Raw genomic sequence first — 11,910 nt, forward strand, 5'->3', positions numbered from 1 at the left:
GCGACCAAGGTTTTCTCCAGTTGTTTTGGAGCGTACTCTATTATGTGAAATTGTGAAGAATGCATAGTTAATTCCCAATATTGTGACAAAATGTATCAATTTAAAGAAAAAATATATGTTCAAATAATAACTCGTGACGCTCATGTATTTAACTATACTTAATATACAAGCACTTGACCGATTGCATTAAATAACTCGTGTAACCATATTACTTTTTTTAAGCTTAAACGTTTATATTGTTTAATGATCGAATTCATAAATTAACCCAACAGAATTGTGAAAACAGTACTCTTCTTGGATTAACTATTGTGCCCTGAAACGCTATAAAAAAGATGGTCACCTTTTAGATATAGCTCGGCAAAAATGACCTGAAACTACATTAAAAATGAATGTTTTAAAGGGGCCTTTTCACGTTTTGGTAAATTTACACAATTTAAAAAAATCGTGTTGTAGTTATGATATCTGTGAGGAAAAAGTAATACTGAATATTTTCCATGCTCTAAAATATTCATTATATGCATCTTTCGACGATTTAAACACCTAAAAATTATAAAGCGTTGCAACGCGAAATGATTGAATAATTTGGAGATATTTGTTGTTGTCGTTATATTTTGTGATACTACGATGATTGCTTACATAAAGTAATCAAAGCGCGGAAGGCACTGAAGATGTTCTCTATTGCATAATTTAACACGCAATTCATTTTTCAAAATCAATCGCAAGTTTGAAATGAACACACGCCATTCAACTTTATAAAGTGTGTGTCATAGCGCACGGGTCGAGTTTTGTGTGCACTTTTTATCATCCTTATTATTTCATAGAAATAACTTAGACAAAATAAAAACAACATGCTTTTTGGACGTTCTGAAAGCATAGAAAGTATGATGAAAATGGTAATGAGAACTTAATATAAAGAAAATTTGCAGTCACTATCATATTAAAGGAATATTATTTTTTTTAATATCAAATAACTATCTCACCAAGAATATAAATTCATAATGAAAGTTCCGTGTACAAAACTTTTGATTTTTGACACCATATACAAATTCAAAATATACAATAATCTTTGTACCTTGTATGGAGGAACAAAAGTATATAACATTGCTGTTTATGCTTTACTTGTTACCCGAGCAGTTCACACGGTGTCAACAACGCTGACATAAACATAGGTATAGAGCACTAATGCGCTTTTAGGCATAGCTGTTTTACTCAGTTTTCATCTTAGTGACTTTAACATAACGCCAATAGACACGAATGAATATTTTCGAATATTTAATAAGCTGATTCGAGATACAACCTCTGAATGTTTGCTACATCACTGCGTATGTGCTCAATTCAAAGGATGTAGCACTGTTCAGTGTAAGGAATTCCGGACTGCTCCCTGTATGCTCAAACGACACAAATTGTGGCCCTGTTACAAATACGCGTTACAATCCATCTCGCAGAATTTCACTTTCGCCTCCAAGATTAGAAAAAAAAATCATTAGCGAAATTGTATAGTGTCACGATAAGAGAAAATCGTTCAATTATCATACCACAATGTTTGCCGTACTTGGTCAGCACGTCTGAAAATCATTCCTTAATGTGTGAATAGGCTGCCATTATTAACAAGTTTGCTATTTTGAATTCAATTTTGTATCAAAAAGCATTGTTCTTAAATGTGGCATTTTCAATTCGCAATTAGATTTGTAATGACCCTCGTCATGCGAAAATGGGTCTTATTCCATATGCGCCCATCATATTAATAGCCCACTCAGCTATCTCTCCTTCTGGTAAGGAGAAACATAACATATTGAGTGATTTTATAGCGAGCAGCATCGCCTATGGCCTGACTGCGCAAAAGCACATGTTTGGTTTAACAACCGCTTTCCGAAACGCATAAGACCCATTTTCGCATGACGGCGCTATTGACGTGTGATCTAAATGTGTCGAAAAAAAATTGCGTTTTAATCAAATATCAACATACGATATATTTCGATAGTGAAGAAAGATACTCAATACAAGGCATATGAGGACACATATGAAGTGTAGTGTATTTTTTATCTACTCACACTTGAGTGGTTTGACAATGCTGACACACATTTCATGCGGTGAATATGCAACTTACAAGTGATAAACACAACACAATAGTTGTTTTCGGTTTTAGCGATTATAAAGCATTTTCGAGGTTGCCTATAGTATGCCTGTAGTAATTGATGAACTCATATCCAACTGTCTATGTATTGAGAACTGTAAATATAAACAAGCTAAACCTTCTACTAACCTTCTACCATTGCGTTGCTAGCACCCGTAAATACAAAAGATCGCCGCTTTCTGTTGAGAACCAAAGAACGTTTTCCAGAAATACCCGCTGTAGTAGCATGAACGAGGTTACGAAACAGGTCATTCGTATTATTATTATAAATTGTTTGTTATATTCGGGTTTAGCGATTATGAAAGATTTTTTTGTTTTTGTCTATCGTATCGCTGAAGTTCTTGTTGAACTTATGTTCAACGTTTTATAAATTGAGAATATAAAAAAGCGTTAATTTTTTCCGAATCTATTAATAGCCTCAATTTACGAATGACCTGTACTACGTCATTGAGGTGTATGTGAGAGCGTAACCTCTTGCGTTGTTATCGCCCGTGGACTTTCCTTTGTTTATCGACAGGCGCATCTATTAATAGCCTTATATTATGAATGGACTGAGCAAAAATACTACGTCTACGCTGCAGAAAATGGACTATTTTATTCATTCATAAACAATCTCCTCCGCGACACGTACAATACGATAATTGTTTATGGATTCTTTTCTATAAAAGCACCGTTCGAAACTATTGCATTTAACACGATATTAATATCATGTTTCCATTTGTGAATGAATATAATTGGAGAACTCAAACCTCTAGCATAAATTATACAACTCTTTCTCGCGCGAATACGCGTAGTAAGCGGGTATTGGGCTCATAGTAGCTAAGGCGTATCGACCTGAATTTTAGACTAACCACCTTAGACGGTCGCTAAGCGACCATCTAAAAAATACATCGCTCACTGTAAGAAAACGGATAGCCAGTGTGGTCTAATCGATAGACTTTTAATCCAGGGGTCAGTGGTTCGAGTCCAGTTGAGGACTAGTTTTTTTTCTCTCTTTTCTTTAATTATTGTTTTTTATCACTGGAGCTTTTGAAATCAGACCATACATTTATCAATATAAAGCAATTAATGGCAAACTTCAATACATGCCAAAGTCTGTGAAAAGGCCCCTTTAAATCACTAAAACTGTGATAAACAGTTTTCTTATTTGGCTCAGGTTAAAAAGAAAAATACAAAGTCCTACGAAATTATTATTTGTCATGTATCTCTTAAAACACGTGCACGAACATGAGCGACACCTGGACACATTCCTAACATGTAATGTGTGAGCGAGTACCTGACACTGTCATAACATGTCATGTGTGAGCGAGTACCGGACACATTCCCAACATGTAATGTGTGAGCGAGTACCGGACACATTCCTAACATGTCATGTGTGAACGAGTACCGGACGCATTCCTAACATTAGCGAGTATCGGACACATTTCTACCATGTAATGCGTGAGCGAGTACCGGACTCATTCCTAACATGTAATGTGTGAGCGAGTACCGGACACATTCCTGACATGTTATGTGTGAGCGAGTACCGGACACATTCCTAACATGTAATGTGTGAGCGAGTACCGGACACATTGCTGACATGCAATGTGTGAGCGAGTACCGGACACATTCCGAACATGTCATGTGTGAGCGAGTACCGGACGTATTTCTAATATAAGCGAGTATCGGACACATTCATAACGTGTAATGTGCGAGCGAGTACGGGGTATATTCCTAGCATGTAATGTGTGAGCGAGTACCGGACACTTTCCCAACATGTAATGTGTGAGCGAGTACCGGACGCATTCCTGACATGTTATGTGTGAGCGAGTACCGGACACATTTCTAACATGTAATGTGTGAGCGAGTACCGGACACATTTCTAACATGTAATGTGTGAGCGAGTACCGGACACATTCCTGACATGTAATGTGTGAGCGAGTACCGGACACATTCCTGACATATAATGTCTGAGTGAGTACCGGACGCATTCCTAACAAGTCATGTGTGAGCGAGTACCGGACGCATTCCTTATATAAGCGAGTATCGGACACATTCCCAACATGTAATGTGTGAGCGAGTACCGGACACATTCCTGACATGTAATGTGTGAGCGAGTACCGGAGGCATTCCTGACATGTCATGTGTGAGTGAGTACCGGACTAATTTCTTATATAAGCGAGTATCGGACAATCCCAACAGGTAATGTGTGAGCGAGTACCGGACACATTCCTGACATGTTATGTGTGAGCGAGTACCGGAGGCATTCCTAACATGTAATGTGTGAGCGAGTACCGGACACATTCCAAACATGTCATGTGTGAGCGAGAACCGGAGGCATTCCTGACATGTCATGTGTGAGTGAGTACCGGACTCATTCCTAATATAAGCGAGTACCAGACACATTCCTAACATGTCATGTGTGAGCGAGTACCGGACGCATTCCTGACATGTCATGTGTGAGCGAGTACCGGATACATTCCTAACATGTCATGTGTGAGCGAGTACCGGACACATTCATAACATGTCATGTGTGAGCGAGTACCGGACGCATTCCTAATATAAGCGAGTATCGGACATATTCCTAACATGTAATGTGTGAGAAAGTATTAAGAAATATTCTCTGAAACTACTGGGGCCTGGGGTTTATTTTTGGTGTGTTATATAATAAAGTTTTACTATTTTAAGTTTGTTGAAATCAAGCGCCTAGGGTCAAAACGAATCACGCTCAGGGGTCACTTTTTTACATATACTCACATAGTCAATAAGGTTTAAACAATATTTTCTGAAACCGCAAGGGTCAGGGGTTAAATTTTGGTGTACAGCATCGTAAAGTGGTCCTCTACAAAACTTGTTAAAATCATGCCCATTGGGGGTCACAATTTACCCCACTCTTGGTATTACTTGTTTATCTATATGTTTATAGTAAAATCCATAATTTTTAATATTTTGTAAGATTACATTTGATCAGTGAAAAAAAGTGAATACACGTAAATAATAAATACACAAACACAAACATCACATAATATACGCATAAAAACAAGTAAATTCCTATATATCTCAGGTGAGCGATAAAGAGCCTGTACACGTGTCAAGTGAGCGATCTAGGACCTGTACATATCTCAGGTGAGCGATCTAGGGCCTGTACATGTCTCAGGTGAGAGATCTAGGTCCTGTACATGTCTCAGGTGAGAGATCTTGGTCCTGCACATGTCTCATGTGAGCGATCTAGTTCCTGTACATATCTCATGTGAGAGATCTAGGTCCTGTACATGTCTCATCTGAGCGAACTAGGGCCTGTACATGTCTCATGTGAGAGATCTAGGGTCTGTACATGTCTCAGATGAGAGATCTAGGGTCTGTGCATGTTTCAGATGAGAAATATAGGGTATGTACATGTTTCCGGTGAGATGTCTAGGGCCTGTACATGTTTTAGGTCAGTGATCTAGGGTCTGTACATGTCTCAGGTAAGAAATCTAGGTCCTGTACATGTCTCAGGTGAGAGATCTAGGCCCTGTACTTGTCTCAGATGAGAGATCTAGGTCCTGTACATGTCTCATGTGAGAGATCTAGGTCCTGTACATGTCTCATGTGAGCGATCTAGGTCCTGTACATGTCTCAAGTGAGAGATCTAGGGCTTGTACATGTCTCAGGTGAGAGATCTAGGTCCTATCCATGTCTCATGTGAGAGATCTAGGGTCTGTACATGTCTCAGGTGAGAGATATAGGGCTTGTTCATGTCTCAGATGAGAGATCTAGGTCCTATCCATGTCTCATGTGAGAGATCTAGGGTCTGTACATGTCTCAGGTGAACGATCTAGGGCATGTACATGTCTCAGGTGAGAGATCTAGAGTCTGTACATGTCTCATGTGAGCGATCTAGGTCCTATCCATGTCTCAGGTGAGAGATCTAGGGTCTGTACATGTCTCAGATGAGAGATCTAGGTCCTGTACATGTCTCATGTGAGCGATCTAGGGTCTGTACAATTCTCATGTGAGCGATCTAGGGCCTGCACATGTCTCAGGTGAAAGATCTAGGGCATGTACATGTCTCAGATAAGATATCTAGGTACTGTACATGTCTCATGTGAGCGATCTAAGTCCTGTACATGTCTCAGATAAGATATCTAGGTACTGTACATGTCTCATGTGAGCGATCTAAGTCCTGTACATGTCTTAGATAAGATATCTAGGGCCTGTACATGTCTCAGATGAGAGATCTAGGGCATGTTCATGTCTTATGTGAGTGATCTAGGGCCTGTACATGTCTCATGTGAGTGATCTAGGACCTGTACATGTCTCAAGTGAGTGATCTAGGACCTGTGCATGTCTCATGTGAGAGATCTAGGACCTGTACATGTCTCATGTGAGAGATCTAAGACCTGTACATATCTCATATGAGCGATCTAGGTCCTGTACATGTCTCATGTGAGAGATCTAGGTCCTGTACATGTCTCATGTGAGCGATCTAGGTCCTGTACATGTCTCATGTGAGCGATCTAGGGTCTGTACATGTCTCATGTGAGTGATCTAGGACCTGTGCATGTCTCATTTGAGAGATCTAGGACCTGTACATGTCTCATGTGAGAGATCTAGGACCTGTACATGTCTCATATGAGCGATCTAGGTCCTGTACATGTCTCATGTGAGCGATCTAAGTCCTGTACATGTCTTAGATAAGATATCTAGGTCCTGTACATGTCTCATGTGAGCGATCTAGGTCGTGTACATGTCTTATGTGAGTGATCTAGGTCCTGTACATGTCTCATGTGAGAGATCTAGGTCCTGTACATGTCTCAGATGAGAGATCTAGGTCCTGTACATGTCTCAGATGAGAGATCTAGGTCCTGTACATATCTCAGGTGAGCGATCTAGGGCCTGTACATGTCTCAGATGAGAGATCTAGGTCCTGTACATGTCTCATGTAAGAGATCTAGGTCCTGTACATGTCTCATGTGAGCGATCTAGGAACTGTACATGTCTTATGTGAGTTATCTAGGGTCTGTACATTTCTCAGGTGAGAGATCTAGGGTCTGTACATGTCTCAGGTGAGAGATCTAGGGCCTGTACATGTCTCAGGTGAGAGATCTAGGGCCTGTACATGTCTCATGTGAGTGATCTAGGACCTGTGCATGTCTCATGTGAGAGAGCTAGGACCTGTACTTGACTCATGTGAGAGATCTAGGACCTGTATATGTCTCATATGAGCGATCTAGGTCCTGTACATGTCTCATGTGAGTGATCTAGGTCGTGTACATGTCTTATGTGAGTGATCTAGGTCCTGTACATGTCTCATGTGAGAGATCTAGGTCCTGTACATGTCTCAGATGAGAGATCTAGGTCCTGTACATGTCTCATGTGAGAGATCTAGGTCCTGTACATGTCTCATGTGAGCGATCTAGGAACTGTACATGTCTTATGTGAGTGATCTAGGGTCTGTACATGTCTCAGGTGAGAGATCTAGGGTCTGTACATGTCTCAGGTGAGAGATCTAGGGTCTGTACATGTCTCAGGTGAGAGATCTAGGGCCTGTACATGTCTCAAGAGAGCGATCTAGGTCCTGTACATGTCTTATGTGAGTGATCTAGGTCCTGTACATGTCTCATGTGAGAGATCTAGGTCCTGTACATGTCTCGGATGAGAGATCTAGGTCCTGTACATGTCTCATGTGAGAGATCTAGGTCCTGTACATGTCTCATGTGAGCGATCTAGGAACTGTACATGTCTCATATCAGCGATCTAGGAACTGTACATGTCTCATCAGAGCGATCTAGGGTCTGTACATGTCTCATGTGAGCGATATAGGGCCTGTACATGTCTCATGTGAGTGATCTAGGTCTTGTACATGTCTCATGTGAGTGATCTAGGACCTGTACATGTCTCAAGTGAGAGATCTAGGTCCTGTACATGTCTAATGTGAGTGATCTAGGTCATGTACATGTCTAATGTGAGTGATCTAGGACCTGTACATGTCTCATAATGAGAGATCTAGGGTCTGTACATGTCTCAGGTGAGCGATCTAGGTCCTGTACTTGTCACGTGTGAGCGATCTAGGTCCTGTACATGTCTCATGTGAGTGATCTAGGGTCTGTACATGTCTCATGTGAGCGATTTAGGTCCTGTACATGTCTCGTGTGAGTGATCTAGGTCCTGTACATGTCTCATGTGAGAGATCTAGGTCCTGTACTTGTCTCGTGTGAGTGATCTAGGTCCTGTACATGTCTCATGTGAGAGATCTAGGGTCTGTACATGTCTCACGTTAGCGATCTAGGTCCTGTACATGTCTCATGTGAGAGATCTAGGGTCTGTACATGTCTCATGTGAGTGATCTAGGGTCTGTACATGTCTCATATGAGCGATCTAGGTCCTGTACATGTCTCATGTGAGCGATCTAGGTCCTGTACATGTCTCAGATGAGCGATCTAGGGTCTGTACATGTCTCAGATGAGAGATCTAGGGCCTGTACATTTCTCATGTGAGAGATCTAGGGTCTGTACATGTCTCATATGAGCGATATAGGGCCTGTACATTTCTCATGTAAGAGATCTAGGGTCTGTACATGTCTCATGAGAGCGATCTAGGTCCTGTACATGTCTCATGTGAGAGATCTAGGGTCTGTACATGTCTCATGTGAGAGATCTAGGTCCTGTACATGTCTCATGTGAGCGATCTAGGTCATGTACATGTCTCATGTGGGAGATCTAGGTCCTTTACAAGTCTCCTGTGAGCGATCTAGGGCCTGTACATGTCTTATGTGAGAGATCTAGGGTCTGTACATGTCTTATGTGAGTGATCTAGGGCCTGTACATGTCTCATGTGAGAGATCTAGGGTCTGTACATGTCTCATGAGAGCGATCTAGGTCCTGTACATGTCTCATGTTAGTGATCTAGGTCCTGTACATGTCTCATGTGAGCGATCTAGGGTCTGTACATGTCTCATGAGAGCGATCAAGGTCCTGTACATGTCTCATGTGAGAGATCTAGGTCTTGTACATGTTTCATGTGAGAGATCTAGGTCCTGTACATGTCTCATTTGAGAGATCTAGGTCGTGTACATGTCTCATGTGAGAGATCTAGGTCCTGTACATGTCTCATGTGAGAGATCTAGGTCCTGTACATGTCTTATGTGAGAGATCTAGGTCGTGTTCTTGTCTCATGTGAGTGATCTAGGTCCTGTATATGTCTCATGTAAGAGATCTAGGGTCTGTACATGTCTCATGTGATCGATCTAGGGCCTGTACATGTCTCAGATGAGAGATCTAGGGCCTGTACATGTCTCATGTGAGAGATATAGGGTCTGTACATGTCTCATGAGAGCGATCTAGGTCCTGTACATGTCTCATGTGAGTGATCTAGGTCCTGTACATGTCTCATGTGAGAGATCTAGGACCTGTACATGTCTCATGTGAGAGATCTAGGGCCTGTACATGTCTCATGTGGGAGATATAGGGCCTGTACATGTTTCAGATGAGAGATCTAGGGCCTGTACATGTCTCATGTGAGAGATTTAGGTCCTGTACATGTCTCATGTGAGCGATCTAGGTCCTGTACATGTCTCATGTGGGAGATATAGGGCCTGTACATGTTTCAGATGAGAGATCTAGGTCCTGTACATGTCTAATGTGAGTGATCTAGGTCATGTACATGTCTAATGTGAGTGATCTAGGACCTGTACATGTCTCATATGAGAGATCTAGGGTCTGTACATGTCTCAGGTGAGCGATCTAGGTCCTGTACTTGTCTCGTGTGAGCGATCTAGGTCCTGTACATGTCTCATGTGAGTGATCTAGGTCCTGTACATGTCTCAGATGAGAGATCTAGGTCCTATACATGTCTCAGATGAGAGATATAGGTCCTGTACATGTCTCAGATGAGAGATCTAGGTCTTGTACATGTCTCATGTTTGCGATCTAGGTCCTGTACATGTCTCTTGTGAGAGATCTAGGAACTGTACATGTCTCATGTGAGCGATCTAGGGTCTGTACATGTCTCAAGTGAGAGATCTAGGTCCTGTACATGTCTCATGTGAGAGATCTAGGATCTGTATATGTCTGAGGTGAGAGATCTAGGGTCTGTACATGTCTCAGATGAGAGATCTAGGTCTTGTACATGTCTCAGATGAGAGATCTAGGTCCTGTACATGTCTCAGATGAGAGATCTTGGTCCTGTACATGTCTCAGATGAGAGATCTAGGTCCTGTACATGTCTCAGATGAGAGATCTAGGTCTTGTACATGTCTCATGTTTGCGATCTAGGTCCTGTACATGTCTCAGATGAGCGATCTAGGTCCTGTACATGTCTCAGATGAGAGATCTAGGTCCTGTACATGTCTCAGATGAGAGATCTAGGTCCTGTACATGTCTCAGATGAGAGATCTAGGTCTTGTACATGTCTCATGTTTGCGATCTAGGTCCTGTACATGTCTCATGTGAGAGATCTAGGGCCTGTACATGTCTCAAGAGAGATCTAGGTCCTGTACATGTCTCAGATGAGAGATCTAGGTCCTGTACATGTCTAAGATGAGAGATCTAGGTCTTGTACATGTCTCATGTTTGCGATCTAGGTCCTGTACATGTCTCATGTGAGAGATCTAGGAACTGTACATGTCTCATGTGAGCGATCTAGGTCCTGTACATGTCTCAGATGAGAGATCTAGGGCCTGTACATGTCTCATGTGAGAGATCTAGGGTCTGTACTTGTCTCATGTGAGCGATCTAGGTCCTCTACATGTCTCATGTGAGCGATCTAGGTCCTATACACCTGGGCATCACCGGCGACAACCAGGGCGTTGCCGTAGCTCTGCCGGCTCATCTTGGAGAGCCCCGGTTCATCCCGGTAGATCCCGGATCACGCACCGGGGCTCCACCGGCATCATAGTGAGACTGGGCCTTTCCCTACTAAAGATTTCATACTTGAATCGGGTTTAATTGATAACGAGAAGATTATGCGAGCTGTGTATCGTTTTATTCCTTATAATTTCACTAATCATTTGTAAAAATATTACACGATATGTACATTTCCAGAAAGAAAATTCATTTATGCGTTAAATAAGACCATGTTCATGGAAATCGCTGCACAATTGATGAAGTTAAGGCTTTTCAATGCGATGCATATGTTTTCGGGTCATTTTGAATTGAATACCTTGTTATATATATATATATATATATATATATATATATATATATATATATATATATATATATATATATATATATTTGATAGTGATTTTTTTTTCAGAGATGTTGATTTTTCGTTATTTATTTTCATTTTAAATTAGTTAAATTTCTACTAATTAATACCATAGTCACACGCTAACCACCTGTGCATTAGGTGTGCATAGCAACTAAAAATCGTATTTTGTCTGATGTCGCTCGGCGACAACGCCAGACGCTCCGTTCGCACTTGTTGGAAATTTCCGTCCTTTAAACATGTTCGTAAGTTTGTTTCGGATTATTTAAACGGTACGGCATATGCATAACATGCATGCGTTCTCATTGGTTACCATTGATGTAAATGTACCTCTTAACTTCGCTGCCAATGCATTTACTAATTGGAGTTTCGGAATAGTGAACTGTATATGGATACTTTCCACTTTTATGACATTTTTTGTTAAAAAAAAGTTCATTCTAAACAAAAGACCAGTGTAGGTGAAAAGTGTTGTCCTTGATTAGCCTGTGCGGACTTTACGCGCTCATATGGGACGACACGTTACGTAAATGCCACTTTTTAGAGCGAGGGTTATGTGACATTTTAACCCATTCATGCCTAGAGTCCTGAAAAAAGGACATTCTAAACAG

This window comes from Dreissena polymorpha, chromosome 8 (assembly GCF_020536995.1).
Source record: "Dreissena polymorpha isolate Duluth1 chromosome 8, UMN_Dpol_1.0, whole genome shotgun sequence".
NCBI lineage: Eukaryota > Metazoa > Mollusca > Bivalvia > Myida > Dreissenidae > Dreissena > Dreissena polymorpha.